Source organism: Daphnia pulicaria, chromosome 9, assembly GCF_021234035.1.
Source record: "Daphnia pulicaria isolate SC F1-1A chromosome 9, SC_F0-13Bv2, whole genome shotgun sequence".
NCBI lineage: Eukaryota > Metazoa > Arthropoda > Branchiopoda > Diplostraca > Daphniidae > Daphnia > Daphnia pulicaria.
The window spans coordinates 3457692-3485030 of record NC_060921.1 but is presented as its reverse complement, the minus strand read 5'-3'; the positions used below and the strand labels follow the sequence as shown (position 1 = coordinate 3485030).

The 27339-nt window shown below is 43.1% G+C and overlaps 1 protein-coding gene and 2 long non-coding RNA genes across 4 annotated transcripts in view; 1 reads left to right on the top strand and 2 right to left on the bottom strand.

Moving 5' to 3' along the window:
- Positions 1 to 27339, top strand: part of LOC124313083 (dipeptidase 1-like) — a 1013891-nt gene that overhangs the window by 856234 nt on the left and 130318 nt on the right. The window lies entirely within an intron of this gene.
- Positions 8395 to 10708, bottom strand: LOC124313580. 2 transcript variants are annotated; one of them, XR_006910820.1, is made up of 6 exons: positions 10388 to 10708; positions 10169 to 10309; positions 9964 to 10107; positions 9235 to 9705; positions 8971 to 9137; positions 8395 to 8861 (listed from the first exon to the last, which is right to left on the bottom strand). It is a non-coding gene; the product is annotated as an uncharacterized LOC124313580 (long non-coding RNA). The 2 variants fall into 2 exon arrangements; XR_006910821.1 differs by having other exon boundaries at positions 8971 to 9133.
- Positions 13873 to 20117, bottom strand: LOC124313699. Its single transcript, XR_006911004.1, has 3 exons — positions 19968 to 20117; positions 14254 to 14458; positions 13873 to 14184 (listed from the first exon to the last, which is right to left on the bottom strand). It is a non-coding gene; the product is annotated as an uncharacterized LOC124313699 (long non-coding RNA).

Below are 27339 nucleotides of genomic sequence, written 5' to 3'. Positions count from 1 at the left end.
ATAGGGAGGAAAGGAAAGTCTGGTCCCCTCTTTTTTTCATTCTTTCCTTTCCTCCCTTTCCTTCCCTCGGGCACGATTTACCCGACAAGCCTAAATCCATGTACTGCGGGGCGAGCCAAATAAAAATCTTCTGTTCACGGCACCCCTTCACACTGCAACGCGACGCAAAGGGGTCGGCTTGACCCATACCTTTTGATTGGAATAAGGTCTATAGAAACAGAGTACCGAAACGGTGGTGGTGACCGCAACATCGCGGACACAAATGTATGTCCATGACACACGAAATCAGCTAGGAAAGATGCACACGTGAGGAGGCATTCGGGCACGTCTTGTTTCCGAAATAATGTCCCTCCACGACTTATGCAAATTTAGATCCCCGTTATATCTCCTATTGCAACATAATGGTTGCCTTGATCAGTAGGGTGATAGGGTCCAACCGTTAATCTAAAAGGATCTGAAAGTATTTACGCTGGGGAAAACATGCTCTGTTAAAGGTAGATTTTTTAAAAAATAAAGGCATAATCGCAAAACAAGTTGCATTTAGCCATTTAGTTAGTTGAGCTTCCTGCGTTAGCAAGGGGGCTGTTTCTGATTTTGAAATCCCGGTTATAGTTTATAGCCATCTAGTGCGAAATCAAGCAGCTAAAGACTCCCTCACTTCAGAAAAGGGCAACACCGCTTTCCCAGTTCTCATTCTCACAGAAGTTCGTCTGCAGTGCCAAAGTTGTCAGGCCGAGGCCACACTGATACACGTCACAAACATACATACAGGAGGCTTCCATCAGCGTATTGTTCCAAAGTTTCAATCATTGAATTGTTGGATTGTAATATGATTGCAGGAGCATTTGGCAAACGAGTCCGTTCTTCCCAGAGTTTTCTGTTGTTCTTCGATTGCATAACCTGTGTTGTCAACGGCTGCCTAGGTATCCCCTAACGTGGTTAAAACAAAACAGTCAAATTAAGGGGATGTTTGAAACAGCCCATGTGCCCAGATCAGTTATATCTGCTAGTGACGAATCCAGCAATGCATATTAAGTACTTAATGAACTGAACTCAAACGTCCAGTGACAGCAACACCATACGTGAACTGCCAGACACAATGTTTGCCTAAAAAAAGAAGAATCCCAATCTCCAGTCAACATGCAGATTGGGATGTATTACAGTCCAATATCGGCAACAAAATATCAATGTTGAAGAAAATTCAATGTGAACATCAATGTTGGTATATAAAGAAGGGAGGAATCATCGAAACGCAACCCAGTTTTTGCTTCCATGTTCACAGTTCAATGAACAAAAAGTTCAGACTGACAACTTCGAATCTTTATATTCAACATCTTCTACAGCCAATCTCTTACAATATAAACAACAATGTGATTGAATAAGACTTTGGCAACATGTGATTGATTAAGTAAAAATTTAGATATTTTAATGAACTTCTTCATTTCTCTTTTCAGATTTGGAGTCTTTGTGTTGTGACCAATATAGTGTGGTTATTACTGCAACCAGACCATTACAATTCAGATTTGTTATGTAACATAGGTATTCTTTTTCATGAACCATAGGATCTTTTCTGAATCTTGCAATTTTGGTGGTGTATTGCAACAGCATGTTTTTTGTTATGGCTGTTTCTACTTCTGTTTAGAAGGCAACCCAGATGAGGGATAGGTATAGTTTTATTTCTCATAGGTAAATTTGTGTAAATTTGTAAATAACGTAGAGAATTTCCTTGTCCCATTTCCACATAGAGTTTCAGAGACATGAAGAGTGTGATGTGAATAACCTGCTGTGGATTCCATTTTTACGGTTTTTTCATCATGAGCATTTCAGTGTGCTTCTTAGAAAAGGTAAAGATTGATATACTTTATTCATTTTTATATTTTCATTCATGAAAAACACTTTTTTATACAGAGCACGCAGTTTCTTTATGGAATCGTGTGGTCCTGGCACGGAGATTCTTGTGCCAATGCTGACCTTTTCCATGACAGAAGAGGGACTTCCACCAACGTCCATCCCTAACTTCGCGACATCCTCCTCCATCCTCATCTAGCTTATCATCTAGCTTTACTGCTTCTAAACACAATTTTTTTACTTCACTGGCGACTTGGCGAGTTTCTGGACCACTTCATGATCGCTTCCGTCCGCTGTGCAGTCACTCACCACGGGATTATACCCAGGTACCCAGCAATTGACTTATTTTCGTAGGTTATCTACCAAAAGTCTAGTTGCTTTAGTCTCTGTCTGTGTAATAGTTTCCAAAATCAGGCCCTTTTACGCGCCAACGAAGTTTTACTTGGACGTTTCTTTTTTCTAACGCTAGATGGCTTTTTGATAATTTGCAGCCGTCAAAACAGTCAGTTTCAGTTACTTTGAAGATCTCTTTTTATATTTATTGGCAGTTATTTTGTTGAAATATTTAGTGATCACTGACGATTACTATTCCAGCAACAAAGCTCACTTGTTAAATTTTCGATAATTGCTTTTTTTTTCTACTTCCGGTTTTCACATTTCAGTCAGTAGTTCATTAAATATTCATTCGACGTACAAAAGAACCACATATTCGTGATCCTCGTCAAATTTGTGGTAAAGTTCATGTTATCTTTTTTACGTATTCGTACTTCCGGTTTCGAAAATTTTCCTGAACTATAGTTCAGGAAAAATCTCGATTTTGGCCAAACCGTTTGTCCTGTTCAATATAATAATTGCTGTGTGTCGTGTGACGAGAGTTCATTGGTCGATCTCGTCAGATCGTCCGTGGATATTCCCCCCGTTTGTTTGAACTCATTGGTCGATCTCGCCAGATCGTCCGTGATTTCTCCTTTTATCTCCCGCCCGATTGCGTTGGTCGGTTCCGCCGGACCGTCCGCAAAATCCTGTTTCACTCCGTCGTCTTTCGTCAACGCCCTTCCAGTCAGCTGTCACAGTGTCCAGTGTCCAAGTGTCCAGTGTCAGTGTCCAGCTATTCAGCCCGTCATCTGTTTCCGTCTGCTGTTTCTACGTTCCAGTTGTTCCAGCATCGTTGTCCGGCTTCATTGCCCGTCAGCTGACTCTTCACCTCCGCTCAGTTTGTCCGGCTCGTTGGCCCGCGTCAGCTGATTAATTTTCCGCCAGCTTGTCCGCCTTCCGGCCAGTGTCAGGTGGTTTTTTCATCCGTCAGTTTGTCCGGCTCGTTGGCCCGCGTCAACTGACCGGCTCTACTACACCGATTCTACTACACCGACTCTACTTCACCGACTCTACTACACCGACTCTACTACACCGACTCTTCTACTCCGACTCTACTTCACTGAATCGGGGCAGCCTCTGGCCGTCTATCCGTCGACATGGAGAAAGCCTGTGGCAACAGTGCCTGCAGAAATACCTTCATCTGCCACAACGACAAGAAGAAGTTTTGCTCCAACCGCTGCTACCCTTCTGTCATTGCCCGTGCGGCTGCTAAACAGGCCAGCAGGAATGGTGCCCTGGCTGGGGCAACTAACCGTGCCTCTTTGGATACTGTGAGGACTACACCTGCTCATACTCCTGCTCCAACCTACTACGAGACGCCTGATGACACCTCTACTCGTAAGACAAGGGACGATTCATGGATCCCATCACCACACTCGGGCTGCTCTCCCCCCACGGCACGCTTTGGCAGGCCCCGTCGGGATCCTGCTCCTTCGGCTAACTTCCCACTGGCAGGCATTGATGCACCACATCCGGCTCTTTTCCCTTCACACGCTAGGCCACAGCCAACGCCTCCAGCGACAAGACGAGCTCCTGCTCCACCTACCATCAATCTGCCAGCATGCGTCTCTCACCAAGGCCCTGTCGTTCCATACCAGCCAATTTCTTCGCCTCACTCTCCTCTCGGGACTTCGCCTACCACGAACTCCGGCGCTTCCAGTCCCTCTCTCGAACTAGGAGTAGACGATCTGGACGGCAGCTTGCCTGACGAAGAAGACGGTCCAACTCCTGCCAACCTCTTCTACGAACACTGGGCTCCCATAATCATGGAGTGCTCCTCCAGGACTGAGCTGGACACGATCGCATCTGATCTCGCTGCCGACTGGCACTCTCGCACTTCGAAAGACGACCCACCTAGCAGTGAGGCCTCTAGACCTCCTCGTCCTCCTCGTACGTCACCTCAAAGGTCCAACACGCATAGGCACCAGTCCAGGCAACAACAGCGAATCCGTCAGAAGAACAATGCCAAGCGATGGGAGGCGGCCAGCAAACTCCAAGCACTCTTCAAAAGATACCCGAAGAGGGCCGTACGCAAGGTTCTGGGCGAGACATCGCAGTGCTACACTGGCTCCATCGAGTCCGCCACACTCTTCCTCAAGGCCACCTATGAGCAGCCTCGCCCTCCGGAAGCGGACATTATGGTAGCGAAAGCGGCGTACGACGCATGCTCTTGGGCCCCTCTGTCCGATGACGACCTCTCCTTGCTCTCACTTCCACCATCGAGCCAGGAGGTCGCACACAAGCTCAAACGGGCCTCCAATACTTCTCCTGGAGCTGACGGCGTTGAATACAAAGACGTTCTTCGTCTGGACCCTTTTGGGCGGCTGCTTGAGCTCCTCTACGCTGCGGTCTGGCTCTACGGCATTCCTGCCTGTTGGAAATCGGCTCGCACCATCCCGGTATACAAGAAGGGCCCTACTGACGACTACGGCAATTTCAGGCCCATATCGCTGCTTTCCACCATATACAAGCTCTTCTCGAGCTCCATAGCATCCCGCCTTACCGCAGTCGCGTCCGACAATGACTGGTTGTCATTTGAACAGAAGGGCTTCCTTCCTGGGGTCCATGGAATACAAGAACACACCATGCTGCTGGAATCGGCCATCGAACAGGCCAAGCTCAAGAAAAGCCGACTCACCATCTGCTGGCTCGACCTTGCCAACGCCTTTGGCTCGCTCCCCCACGATTTCCTCCATCAACTCTTTCAGAGTCTTCCGATCCCGACAGAGCTCCGTGACATTCTCACTGACATCTACACCAACAGCATCTTCCAGTTTGTTGTCAACAAGGAACTGGTCACCGTTCATCCCCATTCCGGTGTCCGTCAGGGAGATGGACTAAGCTCCATCATCTTCAACCTTGCCGCTGAGCCCCTCATCCGCTGCGCCAAGGATCCTACCAACCAAGGCTTTAATCTCTTCGGCTCCCTGCTGAAGGCCACTGCTTACGCGGATGACCTCTCCCTCATTGGATCCTCTCCTGATCAGCTTCAGCCTACTCTTGACGCCATGCTTGCTGTGGCGGCGAAACTCGGGCTCAGGTTCAACGTCGCAAAATGCTCTTTCCTCTCCCTGTCCAAGGGTAAGGCCACCAACTCATCTCTCCTGCACATTCATGGCACCTCTCTTCGCTGCTTGGAGGAAGGAGAGAGCGAGTGCTACTTAGGAGTCCCCATGGGCACTCGTCTAACATTTCGACCCGTCTGTGATCTGCCCGACAAGCTGATTAAGGTCGCCGATTCTGACTTGGCGCCTTGGCAAAAACTGGAGGTTTACAGAGCCCACCTACTGCCGTCTCTCTCTCATCATCTCGCCACAGGGAGGGTCCTTCGCGGTTTTCTCAATGAGATGGATGCTCGCTGTGCCGAATTCCTCCGTTTCGTTGCCAACGTCCCCCACACTGCTCATAACGGCTTCCTCTATTCTGATCGCAGGGCTGGCGGCTTAGGTGCCTCTCAACTGGCAAAAGATTCGGACATCTGGATCATCGCTCGTGCCACTCAACTCCTCGATAGCAACGATCCGGTTGTCCGCCTCACTGCCAGAGCCCAGCTCAGCCAAAACATCTCCAGGGGATTCGACGGCAAGCCACCTGATCCGCTGCCTCTTTCTAACTACCTCTCTGGCTCGTTAGAAGGTGGACTCTATGACACCCGTTTCTACAAGTGCGGCTCCAATACCTGGTCCCGTGCCAGGAAATCAGCACGAAGACTTGAGGTTAGGATCGATGTATCCGGCGATGAATCGACCAAAGTGATCGCCGACGACGTCTCCTGCCTCTCTCTGAAAGCTGTAAGGGGCCTCCGCACAGTCATCCGGAAACGCTGGACAATCTCCCTCACGAATGCCTTGCATCAGGGCAGGGTAGCAAGGGGGCTACTACTTGACCCATCTAACGACGTTGCCCGCCTCTCATCTCATCGGACCTGCCTCTCATTCAACGAGTGGAATCTCATCCACAAGAGCCGCCTCGGCCTGCTTCCGCTCCTCGGGAATCCTGGTTGCTCTGCTCCCAACACCAAGTGCAGGAGATGCAAGGTCGATGCCGAGACTACCTCACACGTGACCAGCCATTGCCGCAGTAATCTTCCGGCCATTGGCCGCCGACACGACCTTGTGCTGGCGGAAATTGTGAAAACCATCACCAGGGCCGGCCATGCAGCGTCTGTCAACAGAGTCTTCCCTGGCTCAACCCTGAGGCCGGACATAGTCATCTTCTCGACCGACCCACCAACAATAATTGATCTCACCATCACCTTCGACGCTCCTGAGTCCCTCGACGCTGGCCATGCCAGAAAAATAGAGAAATACAGCTGCCTGGGGTTAACTCTCCCCTTCGTTATTGGCGCCTTGGGATCCTGGCTCCCTTCAAACAACGCGGTTGCTGTCGCCCTCAACATCCCCCCGGCTCCTTGGCGCCGCCTCCGGAGGAAGTGCCGTCTGATGGCTATCCAGGGATCTGTCTCCATTATTCATCGCCACATCCGCGGACATGGGGATGACCAGGAAGCCTATACTCCAGCTCCTTAATGGTTTTGCATGTGATTATATGACATGTATCGCACGAATTTGTTCTCCATCGTTGCATCGTAGTGTATTATATCTCGTTTTTCATCGCTCTGTATACTATTTCCATTGTTCCATCTCTCGTCTAACTTCGCCTAGTCAATTGAAATTCCTCATCGTACATCTACTAATCTTTTATAATGATATGTCTTTGTCACGCCGTCGTGAAATACAGCTCTATGTCTCAGGAAAAATCTCGATTTTGGCCAAATTTTTGATTTCATCTAAATCACACCTAATCGATCCCAAATTTCATGGGGATCACGAAAATGTGGTTTAATTTGATGACAGGTCAATGGTTGAGGCGCTGTTGTTACTTCCGGTCTACTTCCGGAATTTTTTTTTCGACTAGCTAGTGAGCTTTGTTATGTGTACAGTTCTCAACATTGTTAGGTAGATTTTAAGCAATTTAAAGTGCGCCTTTGAAGTTTTGAGCAAAAATACCATATCAATGAACTTATATGTATTATGTGACTATTATGTAACTTTTATTGGCATGTCACTTAATAAGAATTTTTTTGTTTTTATTCAGGTAATGCAGAGGAGACGTCTAGAAGATGGATTTTGTCATCTTTAACAGTCGTCACCGGTCTCCGTCGGATGTTGCCCCTCTCCTGGTGCGAACGAAACTCGTCATCAACGTGGATCATCGTATTGTTGGTATTATTTCGTTTGTGTTAGTGTTAGTTAACCCGTTGTCTGCCACGCCTTTGTTCTCCCCTGCACGGGCCGTGCTGTTCGGTCTCGTGGTTTACAAGCCGCGGGGTCGGAGAGTCGCCAAGCCCAAAATTTGCCGCAAGGCAAGCCTGTTATAAGGCAATGCACCTTAGTCCCCCTTGTCAGCACGGACTTGTCAGCAATGGCAACTCCCACTTGGTCATGGATCCTTCAGACGTGGCGCATAGAGTAGTAGAGTGCAACCTACGGGTTGTATGGCGTGGCAGCCAACGGGTTAACTTAAGTTTATGTATGACTTGTATGTATGTGACTGTAAAATGTGGTGGAATTGTGGGTGGAGGTGGGACATTAAAGCAATTCCTTTTAATGTGTTTGTTCATTGTGTCTTTAATAATATATAATAGAATATTGAAGTCTTACATTTTATTCATAAGTAATAAAGGGACTTATTGCCAAATTTATTGGCAAGTATTGAAGGGATTTATAAAATTATTGGCAGAGTCCAGTGATCAATGACTATGTAGAACTAAATACAATAAATGTCATGGAGTCATTTGCTACACTTCAGAATGTTCTTGTTCAAAGCAACTAATGCAACAGTCAACTCTTCTAAAGAAAAATCAGAATACGTTGCAATGTTAAAATGCTTGGAGGTGTTGAGAAGTCTTACAAGATAATTACTCGCATTAAAAAATTTATTCTCATTAAATATCAATTTCAAGTTACAAAGAGGCTGGAGAAGCATAGGTTGTGATGTGATGTAATAATCAGATGTCTTAGTGGTGTTGTAACTCGGGGCAGAGTAATACTTCAGAGCTTCGGTGTAGTAGGCTGGAGAAGCGTATGCAGTGGTATAATACTCGGGTGCCTTGGTGTTGCAGTAAACAGGAGCTTCAGTGTAGCAGCTGGGGGACAGCGTAGATTTTGGTGAAATAAACTGGAACCTCGGAGTAGTAATTCTGATCAACGTAGTACGATGGAGAAGCCGCTGTGTAGTAAGTAGGTACTGCATAATACTCGGACGCCTTAGTTGTGGGTATTTAGCTGGGAGCAGAGTAGTATTTAGGACCTCGGTGTAGTAAGCTGGAGCAGAGTAATACTTGGGAGCCTCGGTGTAGTAGGCTGGAGCAGCGTAGGTTGTGGTGTAATACTCCGGTGCCTTGTGGTGTAGTACTTGTGGCCCTCGATGGTGTAATAAGCTGGAGCCTCGGTATAGTAGCTGGGATCGGAGGAGTACTTGTGGGCCTCGGTGTAATAACTGGTTGTTGCGTATGTTGTTATGTAGTTAGGCGGCGACGTTGTGGTTTGGTATCCTCCATACCCATGAGACTTTGGTAGAACAGTGGTCGACTCAGCAATAAACGATAGCCAAAGGTAGAACGACGCCATAGATAACTATAAAATAAAAACATAATATAAATATTCTGTTATGAGCGGCATGTTAACAAATAGAAAAGAAAGGAGAATTTATATAAAACTCGATGTAAAAACACGGAACATTAACCCATGATTCAGAATTGGAAGAATGCAGTTGATGCCAAATATTGTGCTGCAGTTGTTGCCGGGTCGGAGATGCTCACTCGACTGAACTCCATCGCCTTTTCCCTCTCCTTTTATATACGTCTTTTTCTCGTACTGATTCACCCAACAGCAGTACGACGTCAAAACTAACTGAAGAAAATTTAAACATTTAAATTTATAAATGATAAATCAACAATCTAAAAAATGCGGAATGATTCAAAACTGAAGGTAAAAGCAGCATATTTACGCATGATTGCGAACTGGTTGCACAACCAAGACTAAAGTTGATGACTAATAGAGCACTACAGTTGTTGCCGTGTGTAGTAAGGTGGAGAAGCGTAGGTTGGGGTGTTCAATTGCCTTGGCGGTGTAGTACTTTGGAGCTTCAGTGTAGTAGCTCGGGGAAGCGTAGGTTGTAGTTTAATACTCGGGGGCCTTGGTGAAGTCAGAAGCCTCTGTTTGGTAGTAGCTTGGAGCAGAGTAATACTTGGGCCTGTCGGTGTAGTAAACTTGGGCAGCATACATGGCTGTGTAACATTCGGCCTTCTCAGTGTAGTAGTTGGGGGGGGGGGCCTCGGTGTAGTAACTGGTCGTTGCATTTGATGTTGTTTGGTTGTAAGACGTCGGCGTTGCGGTTTGGTATCCGCCATACCCAGGAGACATCGGTACACCAGTGGTCGACACAACGATAACCAACAGCAGAATGCACCATAATTAACTAGACAAAAAAAATTTGAAAACAGTCAATTATCAGTGGCATATATTAACAAATATAATTTTAAAAAATTGAATTGATTCAACACTCCATACGTAAAACAAACGAATATTTACCTAATGCGAAGAATGCACTTGGTGACAAATAATACAGTTGTTGTCGGGTCGGAGATGCTCACTCGACTGATTTCTAACGCCGTTTATCTTTCCTTTTATACGATTTTTTCTCACCCTTATCTCTCGAGCCTTGCGGCTATTCTACCTTCTTGATAATGATGAAAAACGTCCCGTTCTCACCCAACCTCTACACCACTGACACGTTCTACGTAATGATCTCCATGACCTTCGATTTGTAAAATGGCCATCCCTTCTGCAGGATGGGTGGTTGACGTTGCTGGGGATGGGTCTACAAAAACCAATATCATCCAAAATGAAAACCAAATAGCTTAACCTTGCGGCTATTGTACCTGCTTGATAATGATGAAACACGTGTCATTCTCACCCAACCTCTACACCATCGCATGCCAATTTTACGTAATGTTTCTCGGGACCTTCAAGCGAGAAGGACATCCTGTCTGGACAAACTGGCCGACTTGTCTGCAGGTTGACTTGCATGAAAAAAAACGAAGACATGCAAATTATGTAACGAATCTAAAACTCCTCACATATGTGGACTGCAAGGTTACCTCGAGTATGAGTGACGATTCCCCAGAGTACGGAGCTCTTCTTCCAAACTGATATCAGGACATCGCAAAAGGCCAGTTACGGCAACCTGCGCCAACTCTATTGACCCCAAAACGAAATTCATAACATTCGTGTTTGCACATCTGTTGGAAAGAATAAAATGATTATCGGCTATATGGATTTTAAAAATAAAATTGTTTCCTATTATGTGTCTGTACTCATGTTCATACATGTTTTCATGTACAGATCTGGTACATGTACCTACTCATTACAGGTTATTCACTACACACTCTTGATGTGACTGAAACTCTAAGCAGCAATGGGACAAGAAATAATCTGTAGCGTAAAAATAGTGGTATTCAAAATTACTAAAATGTGCAAGAATCTAAGCTAGCATTGCACAAGTTTTACTGAATTTCTAAATGATTTTAAATTAATGATTTCACTTTTTTAATAAAATTGGATGAAATAGAGTGCAGGTAGAACCAATTGGTTTTACTAATTCATGTGAGTCAATTCTGACGACTTCTCACCAGTGACCAGTGACCATAGGTTCCCATTACCCGTAAAGTCTGCCAGCATAGAAAAATAACTTTTTTCCAACCCCAAAAGATAATCCCTACTTTTTACAATTTTCTTACCTAGTCAGGACATGTTCTTTTCTTCCTCGTCAGTGTGAGTGGTCACAGATAATATCCTGCACATTGAACAGAAACACACACTTTGAACATCATCTGACTGGCTCCATAGATTATAATCTGATGTGGTAAACCTATGGGGAAAAAAAAGGTTGAAATGCATAATCCCACACAAAGAAAAAATGCTTGGGAAATATTAAAATACAGATGACAATATTATTCAACAGATTTTACAACAAATCAAATATCCATGAATATTAAAGGAATCAAAGAAGATACAAGAGAACCTACAAGCGAATAAACTGAACTTTTTATAGGTTCAGCAAATGAAGAAAAACAAAGATATCACCATGAGTCCATGACATCACAATTCATCTGGAAGGAACTAAAATGTGTTACCCAAGCACACCAGTGGGTAGAACGATCGAGAAGCAAAAGCAATCTTTTACAAAAAAAGACTTATTTGCAAATGTTCACTACAATCAAATAATTCAAAGAATACAAGTTTTTTTAAAACTTTGCAACATTATTTATGCACCATCTGTGACGCCTGACAACTTAAGCACTACAGACGAACTTCCGTGAGAAGCGGTTCTGCCTTTATATACAAGTGACGTCTGGGAGTTTTTAGTTGTTTGATTTCTCACTAGATGGCTTAAATGTTTACAAAATAACAAACACGGCAGGTAGCTAATATTAGTAATCAAATCAAGTAAATGCAATTTGTTTTTCAAGGATGCCTTTATTCAAAAAAAGAATAATAATAATAAAATCGGGCTTTTACAGAGCTACAGAGCGAATTTTCCCCAGCGTTAAGACTTTCAGATCTTTTGAGATTGACTGATAGATTACACCGATGGAATGCGATCATTTCGTTGCGAAAGGGGGATAATAACGGGGGGGGGGGGGGGATCTCTATTGCGTGTATTGCTCCAATCGCACATAACGATGAGTTGTAGTAGACGGCCACTATGATTTCGAAAACAATGACGCGCCCGACTACCTCCTCACGTGTGTGTATTATCTTTCCCTGCGGATTTCGTGTGTCATGGACATGTATATAACGTAACGTACGTGTCCGCGATATATTGTTGCGGTCGCCATTACCATTTCGACACTCGGTTCCTGTCCCCGGCGCTCGTAAAATGGAAAGTTTGGCCGCCATTCTACTTCCAACAATAAGTAAATAAAAATCATAAAATAGACAACAACAAAAAAAAGAAGCTCAGCGCAAAAATCTCGAGAGTTGATTTTCAACCGCGTGAAAGGCTACCCCCCCCCCCCCCCCCACCCGTTCCGGGAGCTTATTGGAAAAAAACAGAAAAACTTTCGCCGACGTTCATTTATCCCGGAGCGCGTCATTCCTGGAGGAAGAGCTATGATATACCCAACGTCGTCATCAAGTGTGTAAACTCATTTTCGTTAGCTCGGCGGTTATTTCGAAATCAAATTTAGTTCCGGGCGAATAGAGTTGGGAAAATGAAACAGCTCGGCGCGTTTGTTTTTTATTTTTCACCTGATTTGATTGAATTAGCCGTACATTTTTATTTATTTTCCTACCTCATTTTATTTTCAATTTTGAGCCGCCATGAAGAATTGGAACAACTATTCATAGATGGCAGCGCTGTCTAAAATCAACCGCTTGATTCAAAAATTTATTTTCCAACGTTACCTGTGATTATTTTAATTGCTCTTTTCCCATCTGAAAAAACAATAATTAAGTTCACTTTGATATCGCATCTGAAAAGAAACGACAGGAACGGCCATTGTTGTAGAGCGAAAATGAGATCGCCCAGTCGCCAACGAGTCCATCATTCATCACGTGCGGTTAGTATTTCTCATTATCGCGTGCTCGCCATTCGTCGCCATCCTTTTTGTCCGCTAATAACAAACGGCTGAGAAAAATGTGTCGTTAGATAATATGCCAACTAAAGTCTACTAAATCCGACCTTTCAGAAAGTCTATCTCCTATTTCTCAGCTTCAATTTTAATTGTTTTCAAAGTCGAAATTCATTTCCAGGTGAAACCCGAAAAGTGCGCGCGCATTTCAAAAAGTTCAAAATACGCTGATGCTGCGCTTCTATTGGAATTTGAGTCTTAAAGGAAACCCAAAAGAAAAAATGTCTAATAAATTAAATATCTCCTCGGCGTGTACTGCTGCTGCTGGCCATATTTATTTAAAACAAATGTACACAAGCACGTGTGTGCGTTTGCCCGTGCGCCTGGCTTCAATGTCCCCTTTGGGCCATCATGTAGGTTAATGATATATTGACTTAAAGCATACACTAAAGGAAAAAAAGAAAAAAGACACGAGACGGACGACTCTGGAATGTCACAAAATCAACACTGGACCGTGACTCTCCCATCTCTTTTCTTTCGTTCCGTGTACACGGGCGGGTATACTCTGGACCGTCTAGCTCGCAAGTCCTGAAATCGCGCGTTCTCTACACACGGATGGATTGATGATATAAATTCATCCAGTTGACATTTCAAAAGAGAAAAGAAAAACGGAAAAAGAAAAACAGCGAACGCCTACACACACACGAGCCCGTTTTGTCCGATGAGCCGTAACGGGTCCGTCCGTCCGTTTTGTGTGTGTGTGTGTGGGAACTATATTATTAAAGTTATATGGGAGAGCTGAAAGAAGAAGAAGCTAAGAAGAAGAAAAAATAACATAAAGAATCTCATAGACATCCGATTCGTGTCGGGTTGTCCTCCCGGCCCGCTCTCGGCGGCAGCCGCACCGGAATCACGATCACTTTTGGTCAAGAGTTTTCTGTCTTCCGTGCTGCAGCAGTTGCAGCCGTCCAATTTCTCACATCCTCTCCTTCTCTCTCTCAATTCGAGTTGTGTGTGTGAGAGAGCTGCAACGTTCAAACCGCCAAGTTGAAGTAACTGGACGATGAGCCAGGAGCGTGATTCCCAGTTACGTAAAAGAAGAAAAAAGGGACACGGAAGATGGAGGACGGACGCGGGAACTTATGGCCTCCCTCCCTAACACAACTGGCCGCCATTTCCGGATGGAATGGATATGTAAGAGAATGACCGAAGAAAATACACAAGAGGACGGCGGTACATCCCACAATTTCTTATCACGAACGAAAGAAAGAAGAGGAGGCCTACATGGAGGATTGTGTGCCGCCCAGAGGCAGTTTCTCAACCTGTAAAAAGAAGAAGAAGAAAAAATTCTCAATTGTTTTCGACAAAAAAAGAAAATGGATGGGATATACATAGACGACAACGTTGTTGTTGTTGTTGCTGCGGATGTGCCGTCTCGGTCCTGTGCTGGCGGTTGCTGCAGCCCGTCATGTTCCTTTTTTTCTTGGCTGATGATGATGGGGCGTGCCTCACGCTGCTCCCCGCTCATTACCAGGTGTTATTTTCCTTCCTTCCTTTTTAGAGTTCCTCCTCGGGCGGCTCAAGTGTGTGTTTTTACTAAAAACTTTTTAGCCTAGACGGAAAAAAGAAGTTGATGAATCATTCATTCATTCTTCTTCCTTATGATTTGAAATCGAACAACAAAATCCAATTGAATAACATCAGCTAAAAATTCGAATGGTGAAATTGGATGTGAAAATGTACACAAGATCCGCCGGAATCAGGTCTTCTTTTCATTGGGGGGGTTGGCCGCAAGAAACTAATCTAAAAGATGTGATACGATAGTAACATAATAAGAATTACTCTATAGTATACATGCGTCCGATGGCCACCACTATATAGTCATACCACCCGCCGCTTCACCACCACCACCACCACCACACCGCCGGTGCACATCATCTAGAAGAAGAAGAAGAAGCCGCCCTTTTTTTCTTCTGAAACTGCGGTTTCCTCGATGTTCCCGTTTGCTGAGTCCGCACGCGCACACGTTTCGTTTGCTGGGGCTCATCACAACGGATATACACTACACACAGCACTCTTCTCACATGAAAATTTCCGCCTCCGGAATCATTATTATTTCTTTAAAAAAAGAAAAAGAAAACACGGTACATACTTGGGAACCGAACACACAAATCCAGGATGAAGTCCGTCCGGTCATCTGTTTTTTTCTTATTTTTTAAGGCCGGACGTCTTTACGTTTTTCCGTGCAACGGGTCAGGTGATTGAACTCACCTGTACACACACACAGTGCGCCATGTAATAATAATATTCTTCTTTTGGGTTTGTGTCGTTACTTTTTTCGCCTTTTTTTTACGGAGTTTTGCGGCCAAGTTTTTCTTTTTTCTCTGTCGAGTCGCTGCTGGCGCTCCGTGTCCGGCAGTGACCTCTTCCTTCTTCTTCTTCTTCCAAGCCATCAAAGTTTCTTCTTTTTCTTATTTCCTATTATTTTTCACAGCCCCCAGAAGTTGAAAAATCCGTTGCGGATATCCTCCAAAAAGGACAAGAAACAAAAGAAGAAGAAAGAAGAAGAAGAAGCCATTTTCTTATTTATTTCTTTCGGCTGATGGCCGTGTGTGAACTTTTGGCTCACACACAAGAGATCCGGCCAGCCCTAGTCATTTTCTTTCTAGCAAAGAAGACGCACAAATGTCTTCCCCCCTCTCTTCTTCTATAATATCCCATCTGAATCGAATAGATGATGATATGCACAAGACAACATTCGATGAATATAACATCCCCTCTCTCTCTTATAGAAACTATCCGGCTATCAAATTTTGTTAAAAAAGAAAAGAGAAGAGAGCGGAAGTCGAAGCTCTTTTGTTGCGTTTGCGACCAATCTCCCTCCCTTATCGTCAGAGAGAAGAAGCCGTGCAACACGCAAGAGAGAAATACAAGAAGAAGAAAGAATTATATAGCATCACAGCACACAGCAACGAGATTTTACAAGAAAGATTCTTCTTCTTCTTCTATTTCTTTTTTCCCTTCTCCCAGACGCTCCTGGCGCAGGATATGTGTAATGATCTCAAAGAGGAGATGACCTTTTTCTTACTCGGTAGATGGTTTTGCTGGCAGAGGTGGCTGCTGCTGCAACAACAACACGGTCCTGACCTTTCCACTTCATCCCGACGCCGAGAAGAAGAAGAAGAAGAGGATGCGCTCATGAGAGAATGGCGCGCTGCTCATCTCTTCTCTTCTCTTCTGTGTAAAATATAAAAGAAGAGCGAAGCGCAGCGTCAAAGGTCGTCGGCAGAGTTCAAGGTGGGCTTCTCTCTTCTGCCGTGTGCCCCATCACACACAACCAGTAACAAGAAGAAGAAGAAGAAGAAGAGAAAAGATCATCAGCGACTGAAATAAAATGTTAGAAAAAAGGTTGAACCTTGGCCAGAAAATAGAAGAAAACAGCGCAGTTGTTGGTGTCGTCTGTGAGCGTGTAGAGATAGACCCGAAATAATATGCGCCGATCATCAGCCGAGGTACAGACGAGAGCATTATCTATTGTAGAGCCCCGAATCTTTTTGTCCAAACGGATAATATTTGTTAGAGCTTGTCTAGTCTCTTGGCAGGTTTCTTTTTAACATCTATTCATCCATTTTTACCTCTGTCGCAATACGTAGGTACGTGTATACACACATCAGTATGGCTTCCATCTTCTTCTTCTTCTTCTTCTTTTTGATCTTGTTAGAAGATCCCTCACCCTGGCCCCCCTCGTGTCTTTCAAAGAAACTCTTTTGCATTTTTTTTTTAAACTTTGCTTTTTATTTTCTTATTTCATTTCATTTCCCCCCGTTTGTTGTGTGTGTGAGTGTACCTTGCCTAGAAATGTTTCGTTGAAACTGTAGTCCATTTTACATAGACATCTCGTACGCGAAGGTTTTCTTCTTCTTCTTCCTATTATTCTCTCTTCTTATTCGAGACCGTACAAGAGTGTTGCACATGAGCGTGAAACTCGATCCTTGGTCGTGATTTCTTTTCCTTCTTTCCTTTCCCCCGTGTGTGCTGTGTGCTCTTGTTGTTATTGTAGACGGTGTAACGGATCTGTCACGTGAGACCAGAGCGGAACCAAGACGATATCCCTTCCCCCCTAAACCAAACGTCTTCCATCGAAGAAAAGGGTCGGCCATCTTAGTTGTTTCTCTCTGTATCGAATCTAAAATTGTTTGGTAGATGATCGATATTGAATTAGATATATTATAGTACGACATCTTTTGGGAGGGGCGAATTCAGGATCGGATTTGGTCACCTCTGGACAATGTGTACAGTTTGTGCTGGGCGAATAAAGATCAAAAGACAAAAAAATTGAAATGTTTGACGAGTTGGCGAAAATTGAGCGTCAAAAAAGACGATCGATAGGCGGAGGGCGTAATCCAACCGGCCCGGGTTGTCTTGACGACCGCTGGATCGATCCGCTCTATTGGGTCGCAGCACACGACGACGACGACTGGCAACCAAAACGAAAAAAAAAATGGCGCACGCGTTCGTCTCTAATAACCACTCGACAATAAAAATAAATAAAAGCATCCGCTCCATCCGCTATATCCATCCATCCACTCCGCAGCCGCCCAACCAAAAAAAAAAGTCGCCGGACGAAAAACAACACAAATGGCGATGACGCAAAAAGACTATACAAGGGGTGGGGTTATATTATCTACATTAGGTATAAAATGACCATATAAAGAAAACATTCAGATGGCAAAAAATCTTCTTTCTGGTTATTATACTACACCTCCCCCCCCCCAAAGCAGGTGATGTGTAAAGAAATATATAAAGGGCCAAGATTTTTCGTTTTTCTAAAACTAAAGAGACATTTTTTTATTTATTGACACCATTGTGTGTGTGTAAGCTGCTCCACACACACATCCATGTGTGTAGACGTAATAACCCGGCGAGAAAAAAGAGAGGAGATGATACCGACGCAATATATGTAACGTCCGGAAGCCGGGGGCCAAACAGCATCCGGCATGGCGACCGCAAAAAAGAAGAAAGAAAAGAACCTTGGAATAAAAACAAGAGAAATAAAGAGCCAAAAAACATTATTTTTTTAGTCTTCCAGTTGTTTCAACAAAAATCCTCCACTCTCATCTGGTGATGGAAAAAGAATCAAAAGAAAAATAAAACCTTCATTTCCCAATCTAGAAAAGATCACACACAGAGAGAGCAGTCAGTCGACGGTTGGTCACATCGATGCCCAAAACTAGTCGAGACGATTTCACGGGATATCGATTCCAGTTGGAAAAAGTTGTCGTTTAACTCTTAAAGTCGAAAAGGGATGGCGTGAACAAACAAACGAACCAGAATCGACTAACGAAAACTATATAACATCTCACCCACCATCACAAAAAAGGGCAAACCTTCTTCTTCTTCTTCTTCTAAGTTTTGGATCGAGAGGGGAATATCAATCTATAAACGTAGACACAAATGCCCCCCACCAATTTGAGACGAACGAGACCACCTGGATGTTTTATTTTTCTATCCATCAGCTTCTCCTTGTGCGATGCAACAGGAGCCAACCTGCCACCAGCCAGCCTCCCTTGATCAACGATTCAGTTCTTGTATATTTCCCAAACGACTCAAAAATCTTTCCAGAATCTCCAAGAGAAAAATAAAAACAAAAAAAGGGAAATTTGAAAAAGACAAAAAAACTGGTCAGGAAAACAAATGACAAAATCTTTTTCAAGAAGAATATCTGGAAGAAAACAGGTTTGACTTGTTGGGACGTCTCTATAGACTCTCTGCCCAGCACAAAAAAAAGATGATGACGACGAGAGAATATGTACATCAAAGTTTTCTCTTTGTTACATGTTTTTTCTGTCTGTCTGTCTGTGTGTTTCGCTCAGGTGATTCGGTTGATGCGAGTTGTGTTATTAGTTTTGTTTTTCTTTCTTTAGGAGGGGGGAAAAAATAGGAGGGAGGCTGCTGCGGCTCCTTGAGCACACAGACAACGCATCCGGCCGGAATATATATATATATAACAACCTTGACATTTTGTTTCTTTCTTTCCTTCTACAACTGAGAAGAAAAGAAAGAAAAAGAGAGAGATATAATTATGAATCGTTTTTCTCTCTCTTTTGGCTGCTGCTGCTGCTGGATGGATGGAAGAACACAAGGGAGAGAGTGGGTGGGTATATTCCCATTCTCTTTTTTTCCCCCCATCACCTCACCTGGTTGGTGGTTTTCCGGTGGCGGATGAGACAAACAGAAGAAGAAGAAGAGACAAGCGCTGACTTGGAAGAAGAAGGAGAGTCTTAGGAGAGAGGATGTAATCATCTGAGCAAAAGAAGAAGAAGAAAAACCGGGAGCACCTGGCTCTTCTTCTTCTTCTGGTGCTGGAGCTCTTCTCTCATTATATCATTGTCATTAACTTCTTTCCCTTTTTCTTTTTCCTCACTCCCCCCCTTTTTTCTTGCTGCTTTTTATCTCTTTCTCTATACCATAAGAGAAAGACTATGGCCGGCAAACCTTTGGCTTATATATATACAAACTACCTGAGCTCCTTTTATTTTTATTTTTTTCTGTGGAAATGTTTCAAAAGAAATGAGCCCGGGTGATGACGTCCCTGTCAAATGTCGCCCACTGGCCCAGAAAAATATAAAAAGGTGAAAAACTGTATAGAGGCCAGCGAGAACGTAGACACACAATGATGCCAGTGCCCAATTAGACATTTGGCAGCACCCCGGTTGCGGGGGGGGGGGGGGGGGAAACGGAAACAAAAAACGGAATTCCATCATTCGGTTGTTTTCAAAACAATAAATCAAACAATTTCAAAATAAAGGAATTCCCAGTCCTACAACTATTGGGAAACCTTGTAACGTAGTTATGGGTGTTTGAGTTGTTTCAGCAACGAGAACCACCAAGTGACTAGCTCACAATGGTTGATGTTGGACAAGAAAATTATATGAGATGTCTTCATCATTTTCTTCAAAGTTTTCTTCTAAAAATTCTAAATTCGGCCATGGTGGCCTCAGCCTGGCCTTTGACAAGTGAAAAAAGCTATGCCTGTGTCTGCCTCTGCCAGATTTGCATACTACGAAATTCACGCTCAGGATTACGAAATGAAGACAAAACATACTTGCCAAAATAGTAGAACGTCGGTTGAGAAGTGCAAAAACTATTTCCTTGTAGGTTTTATCTCTGATTTCTGGTATTTAATTGCACTCCTAAAAGTTTAAAAAGAAAACAACGTTTTCACGTGTCGTTTGGCTAAATTGTAGTCTGCAATCTGGGATGGGCCTAATTCAAATTTGCCAAATTGCAAAAAATAATCGAAAATTGATTTTTTTTTTAATTAATTAACAAATTTGTATTAAAATACCAAATATCAAATAAAAATGACTAGATAGTAAAAAAATTGAATAAAACTAGATTATTGGCAAAACTAGAATTGTAATGCTAATTATATTCTCGTCTGAAATGACAATTTTTCAAAAATATGAGCAAGAAAGTCAAGAACTGCTCGAGTTGTTGAAGGGATTCTGTGTTGTAAGGACTCTCGCCGTTGATGGCCGGCGTGGTGGACGTTGATAAATAAGAGCGGCGGCGTTGATAGTATCCGAAAAGATGTGAGCTCTCAACAATCTCTCATCTTCTTTTTCTCCGAGAGTCTCTTTTATACCAAAAAGAGAAACAAAAAAATTATAATTCTTTTTTTTTTTCGAAATAGTCACATCTAAAAGAAAAAAAAGTCGGAAAAATTTTCAGAATAATAATAATAATGGTAACAACCGGTTCGGTTGCCATGGAGACCCCCCAAGAGATAAAGAGGAAGAAGATATTATATAAATCCTCCGCTTCCAAAAAACACAGCTCTCAGCAGCAGCTTGTATTTATTTTTCATTCCAAATAAAATGGGGGGTGAAATTTTATATTATACCGCTCTAATTAAAAAAAAATTCTAAAATTAGATGGGCGGAGATGGCAGCAAGATATAATAACATTTGTTATGGGCTCTATTTCAACACACGCCATTCTCTTTTATGTATAAATCCTTTTAGAAAATGATTTCCATCGCGAGTGTGGATGCTGCGACGAATGCTCGATGAGGGACACATCAAAGTCTTTGTCCATTCCAACATGGTCAACTCCTTTTTTAAAAAAAATTCTATTTAAATTGGTAGAGGGGGGAATAACAAACAAAAAATTCAAACCTGTTTTGGTTGTTGGCTGCTGCTGATGGCTGCTGGTGGCTGCGCTATCTTGTCACTCGTCTATTCTTCTTTCTTATTCTTTCGGCTGCTGCTATGCTCAACGAATGCCGAACTAATGAAGACGCCATTGGAATCTTCTTCTTTTAAAAAAAATCATTTCTTTTGTTTTTTAATTTCCCATTCCTTTATTATATGCAACCGGGCGATTAGGCCTCCGCACGACCGGCTACCGTTCTTCTTTTAAAATCAAAACGAGATTTTGTTGGGTTCCCTTTCGTTTTGAGCCTAGACGGGGCATAATATTGAGGGCCCCTATTGTTTTTGTGTCGTGTCTATATCAAAAGTTGGCTAGCACGGATCGATAGTCTCTCGCCCTAAATACTTTGCCGCGACTATTTGATAACGTATAGAGCACACAGCAGCAGCAGCAGTAGAGAGAAAAGAGCTACCAGCTCCTTCTTCTATACAATGCTCATAGATATGTAAATGAATTTATTATATTATTCTGTCCGGTTTTTTTTTTTCTTTTTCGTCGTGATGACCGTGTTATTTGCCTGGAGATTCCCTGGACGAAAAAAAAAAATACCATTGCATTTGTGTGTGTGTCCATTTCGGTGATCCGCTTTGCTGCATCCCCCCCATCTCTTTCTATCCATCCACCGACAATAAGAGAGATGACGAAACATTCCACATAGAAAAACATCAGATGATTCCATCTTCTTCTTCTTTTCGATTCTCTCTTGTGTTGCTCTGTGGAGACGCCGCCCTGTCCTCCTGTTTTATATAGAAAATAGACACACACACAAGACAATTTAATAGACGAGAGCATCAAAGCGGATAGAGAGACGGCTGTGTCTATGGCCTGGAATATCTGGTTTTGATATATTCTTCTCCTGTTGTTGTTGTTGTTATATAGGAAAGAAGAGCGCGCAAAAGAATCCGGATCACTTTCTTCAATCTTCTTGTAAAACTCAGATGGGCTAGAGCTCAGCAGAGCTGTGCGGCTGCTGCAATATCTATCTGTCGGAATGCGGATCGTCTCGTTCCAGCAGCTCTCGTCGATGCGCCCAAAGGAGAGCTAGATATTTATCCAAAACTTTTGCAGCAGCCGAAGAAGAGGAAAACGGCATTCCCCGGATGTCATCGTGAGAGATTCAAAAAGTCGACAACCCAAAATTTTTTATTTTATTTTTAAAAATCATTTTTATTTTTATTTTATTTTATTTGTTTCTGTCGGAACGTGAATTTTCAAAAAGAATCTCATTGAATATAGACGTGCGTGTTTGTGTATATACAGATGACGTGTATCAAAAGTCTAAATGTATGGAGGACGCCGCGGCGGATGTTGATTGGATCAAACGTACCGCCGCCGACGACATCAAAGCAGATGAGGATTGGAACTAGGGCGTGGTCTGCGCATCCATATGTACTCTATAGGGAGAGAATCTCAACCTATAAGACACAGCATCCAATCACAGCCAGTAGCAGAAACTTATAACATCAACCAAATCCTAAAAATAAAACTCAAACGGCGCATGCGCAGCATCTTCTATCAAATATATTATAATCCCCTCCAAACCGCTCAATACGCGTCTATCGGTTGCCATGGTGACGGTTAAAAACAACTTTTTTTTCCCCCTTGTATAGTCTCTGTAAATATACGAGACTTTGAAATGTATTTTTCTTCTTATTTATAGACGCGCTGGATGTGTGTGATGGGCTGAGCTCACGGGTGGATGAACCGGTGAAATCTGCCATTTTGTTTGTCTGTTGTTGTGTTCATCCGCCAACCAACACGAAAATATAAAAATAAAAGTTAAAAGTCTTTGCTGCGGAACAGGTGAAACAGCGGAGACGACGAGGGACGGTGATGAGCATCTTCCGGTTTCTTTTTTACCTACGACGACGGGGGGATGTGCTGTCTATAATAATGACGCATAGGGCGTCTGCTGGCCAGCAGCAATCATTCCGTCTCTCTCTCCTTTTCTCTTTTTTTTTGACAGACGATGTACACGAGAAGATGATGGCCAGACCCGAGCAGATATAATAATTTCCCTGTCTATATATCTCCGATATGAGCTACAACGAGGAGCACAGCTACTGGTTTTTATTTATTTTTCCATATTATACAAGAGAGAGACGCACTTTGGCGGTGTGCTAGGAGGAGGAGGAGGGAGTTGTGTTTCTCTTTACGGTTCGTCAGTCGCCCGCGGAGGTGGTCGTTAAGGTTGCGGACTGACCGCACCGAAAAAATACAAGTTGAAAAAAAAAGAACCATCAACTTCTTCTTCTTCTTCTTCTTGTAAACTTATATATAAAGAAAAGAAGGTGGTCACCACCACACACAGCCACTCTCCTGCGCTGATTACCTTTAATGGCCTCACGAGGAGGGATAGAACTGAAGAAGAAGAAGAAGAAGTTGAAGGAAATGTTTTTTTTTCTTTTTTTAAAACCAGCGGTGGTGGTGGTGGTGGTCTCGTGTTATTATTTAGACTCCTCTCCGCTTCCTTCCTTTCTATATATATAAGAGACGGAAAGGAAAAGAGGAACAGCACACACGCGTATATAATAATAATAAGATGCCGGAGGATGTTCATGGAGAGCCAATCTGAGACTCTGTATGTTCACTTGCTGTGGTGGTCAGCAGCAGAAAACTAAATTCTTTTTTCTTTTTTCTTGGCCGTGAGTGTCTGCTGGAAGGGATATGCCTCAAGCCATCCGGTCACCTTCTTCTTCTTCGGCTCTCTCTTTTTTAGTTTTTCCAAAAATATTGAGGGGGGGATGATGTAAACACGTCCGTTTCCAAGGTGACCATCACCTGTCTACATCTCCCGTTTGGACATCAGATATTTTGTTACATGTACATAGGAATCACGCATGACATGACAATATATCCAAAGAAACCATTCTTTGATTGAGAGAGACGAGTTAAACATCAAATAGATATAGAAAAAAGGGTGTGGTTGGTAGCTGCTATATACCAGACAACAATTGCGCAACGTGAATTCGTTTTTTTTTTGTCTTCGGGATGTCCAAACGGGCGGGAGCGCACCTGCGGGCGTTCTATATAATTCCCCATCAGCAACAACCCCCTGTGGCAAAGGGGGGGATATATACCGAAAGAAGTCTATAATACATATATACTATTACATTTCATTCGCCTTTCTCTGTGCTGTGCTGCAACTAAAATACCTGAAAAAGCTCAAAAGAAAAATCAGAAGAAGAAGAAGGATTTTTGGTTGATCACTGCCAAAGTAACGGGCCAGCGGCTAGGCGTGTGTTATATAGACTCTCGAGTTTACAAGGTGGGTATATAGTGGGTGGTGGGTGGTATAGTTGACCATCGGGCTTTTCGGTGATGGCGCAATCAGCTGCTTGTGTGCTGTGTGTGCGACTATCACGAATTTTATATGTCGGACGACGCTAGATATATAGGGCCGTGTGATTGTGTTGTGTGTTGCTTTTGATGATGATGGAACAACGCACTATAAGACACACATGCACGTACACGTATATACAAGGGAGAGAGAGAGAGAGGAAAAGCCTCCGGCGCGGATCTCTCTCTCTCACATCCGCTGGCTGGCTGAGAGAAAACTCTCGACGCCGATGGCCATCACATCAGCACAAGAAAGAGACAAAACTGGGCGTCTATAGCGTCGTCGGCGTCCAGGCGTCCGTGGAGAGAGAGAGGATGGCACCACTTTTCTTTTAGATTTTCGTTTTCTCTTTTTTTTTTAGTTTTTTTTTTTGAATGAACGCGCGCGCCATGGCGGTGCTGGCGTCTATACAAAAAGACGAAAATGATGAGAAGAATATAAGAAGAAGAACTTAATATGCACAAAACATGTTGTTATATAGACTGTGGGCAGCAGCCAGCAGCAGTAGCAGCACTGATGGCTGGTTTATTTTTCTTTTTCCCTTTGAATCTTTTCCATCTCCATCAAAGAAATTTCCCACGGGACATTTTTTCCCATTTTGATGGAAAAGCTGCTGACGATGCGCCATTGGCAGACGTTTTCATTTGCCATCTACTTTTATTATATTTATATACTCTCTCTCTGGCCAACTAAACTGACCCCATTGAAAAAAGAAATATTTATAAGAACAAAATGGAGGAGAATATTGTCTTAATTATATATGAGATGCGCATTGGCCGAGTGTGTTGTATAATTTGGAAAAAACAAATGTAACTTACAAATTCTAATAATTATATAACAGCAGCGCACAAGCGAAAGAGAACCTATAGCCTACACAGACAGCCGGATGATGAGGATTGCTGGTCAACTGTTTCCCAGCAGCCCAACCAGCTGTCACGTCTTTTTCTTTTTCTTATATTTGAAATGAACCAAAAAAATGTTATTCGCAAAATATATACAGAGGTTTATTTTTTAAGAATGATTTATTTCTATCCCAGATTTAGAATTCTATTGGATATTTTAAAGAAAATAGTTGTATAGCTATACAGTTGCCCTGTCATCAGGTCGGCATAGAGTATTCCAAGGGCCTAAATTTCAAATGGGGTTAAAAAATAAAATATAGAATAGAAGAGTCTAAAGTATATTTATAGAAAGAAATAGAAGGTATACATATAGGTAGTAGCTGGTACATAGGAAATAGATACAAAAAAAAGGGGGGTCCATATTCGTCTGAAAGATTCTTTTCGGATGGGGGTAGTTGGTGTCCAGGTGGTGTCTGTGGCTGCTGTGCTGGAAAGAAAAAAAAAACTTTCTTTCCTCTTATTCTTTTGGCGGGTTGTCTTCTTCTTCGGGTGGGGGAGGTATTATAACAATTTTCTTCTTCTTCTTCTTCTTTCAAAAAAGAATATAAGAAATCGGTTGCTGGTCCAGCAGCAGCAGCAGCAGAAGGCTTCCATTGTAATGGGGGGGACTGGCCAAAAAACCCAGGATGAAGGGGGAGGAGGACCTGGAATCAGATTGAAGGGGAAGTGGATGATGATGATGATGGGCCCAGCCAAAAAAAGAAGAAACGAAACATAAGGGAATATAAGAAGGGGGGCCGCACAGCAGTACAACAGGGGGGATGAAAAAAAGGGAACATCTTGGAAATGGACCCCCATTTTCTATGTACCAAGAGAGTCTCGTCGCTCATCTGCTGCTGACCTTTTTCCTTCTATACTTCAAAGAAGAAGAAGAGAAAAGGAAATTGAAAAATCCAGGGCGCCTATTTCATTTTTTCATGTCCAAGTTTTGTCCGTTCCAGATGGAACGGACTCAGAGGGCGGCCAGCAAAGAAAAAGAATTGAATTCAAAATTTTCAACATTTCCTCCTAAATAATATCTTGACAAATATTCTTTCTAATCAAAAATATAGGCGACAGTTTAATAAATCAGAAACCAATTGGTCTAAAAATATCTCACTTGGCAAAAAGAGCTAATCATCGTCTTTAAATACCTATAAAACATCAGATACATCTCTATCGTATACTTAAAGTATATCCTCCGAAATAACAGGCTGTGTGTGTGTCAAAACCGCACGACTGAAAAGACGCGAGAGAGAGAGAGAACCGACAACAACATCACGGATGGGTGATTGCGAACAAAAGACAACATAACAACACAACCATCACAGAAAGAAGAAAAAACAAACCCAACGACTTTTGCTCGAGATCTTTCTTCATCTCTCTGTGAGCTGTGAGCTGCTCTCGCCTGTGAACAATATCATCATATATAGGGCTCCCCCCCTCTCCGACTTGTAATTGGATTCGAGGGACGACCAAGAGCACAGCACACACACACCTGGGCTAATATATATAAGGAGAGAGAGAGAGTTGTATTATATGGAAAGTGAACGAGTTATTAAACACGTAGACAAACACACAGCACAAGGAAGAACAACAAATAAAAGGCCTTGACGAGAGAATATCTTGGAAATTTGTTCGTTGTTGTGGTGGTGGTGACCGGAGGGAGAGAGAGAGAGACGTCGTCAGCGTCGTGAGACGCCCGAAACGAAAAACCCCCTCAAGTCTCTTTTTATTCTATCTATTTTATTATAATATAATAAGAGAAAGGATGTGAAGAGGAGAGTTCCATCCACACACAGCAGTAGCCTAGTAGTGTGTCTTGACATATCTAGACAGCACATGCACACACGCGCGCGGGAGAATATAAGAAGAAAACGACGCTAGAGGCGACGGAAATGGCGCCGATTTTCAGTGTCTATTTTCCTTCTATTCTTCTTATCTTTTCGGGTTTGTTTCTTCTCTTGTTGAGGAGAGACAACTCGTTTTCTTATGACGCAATGTGTCATCCGCTCGCGTCCGTTTTTCATCCGAATCGA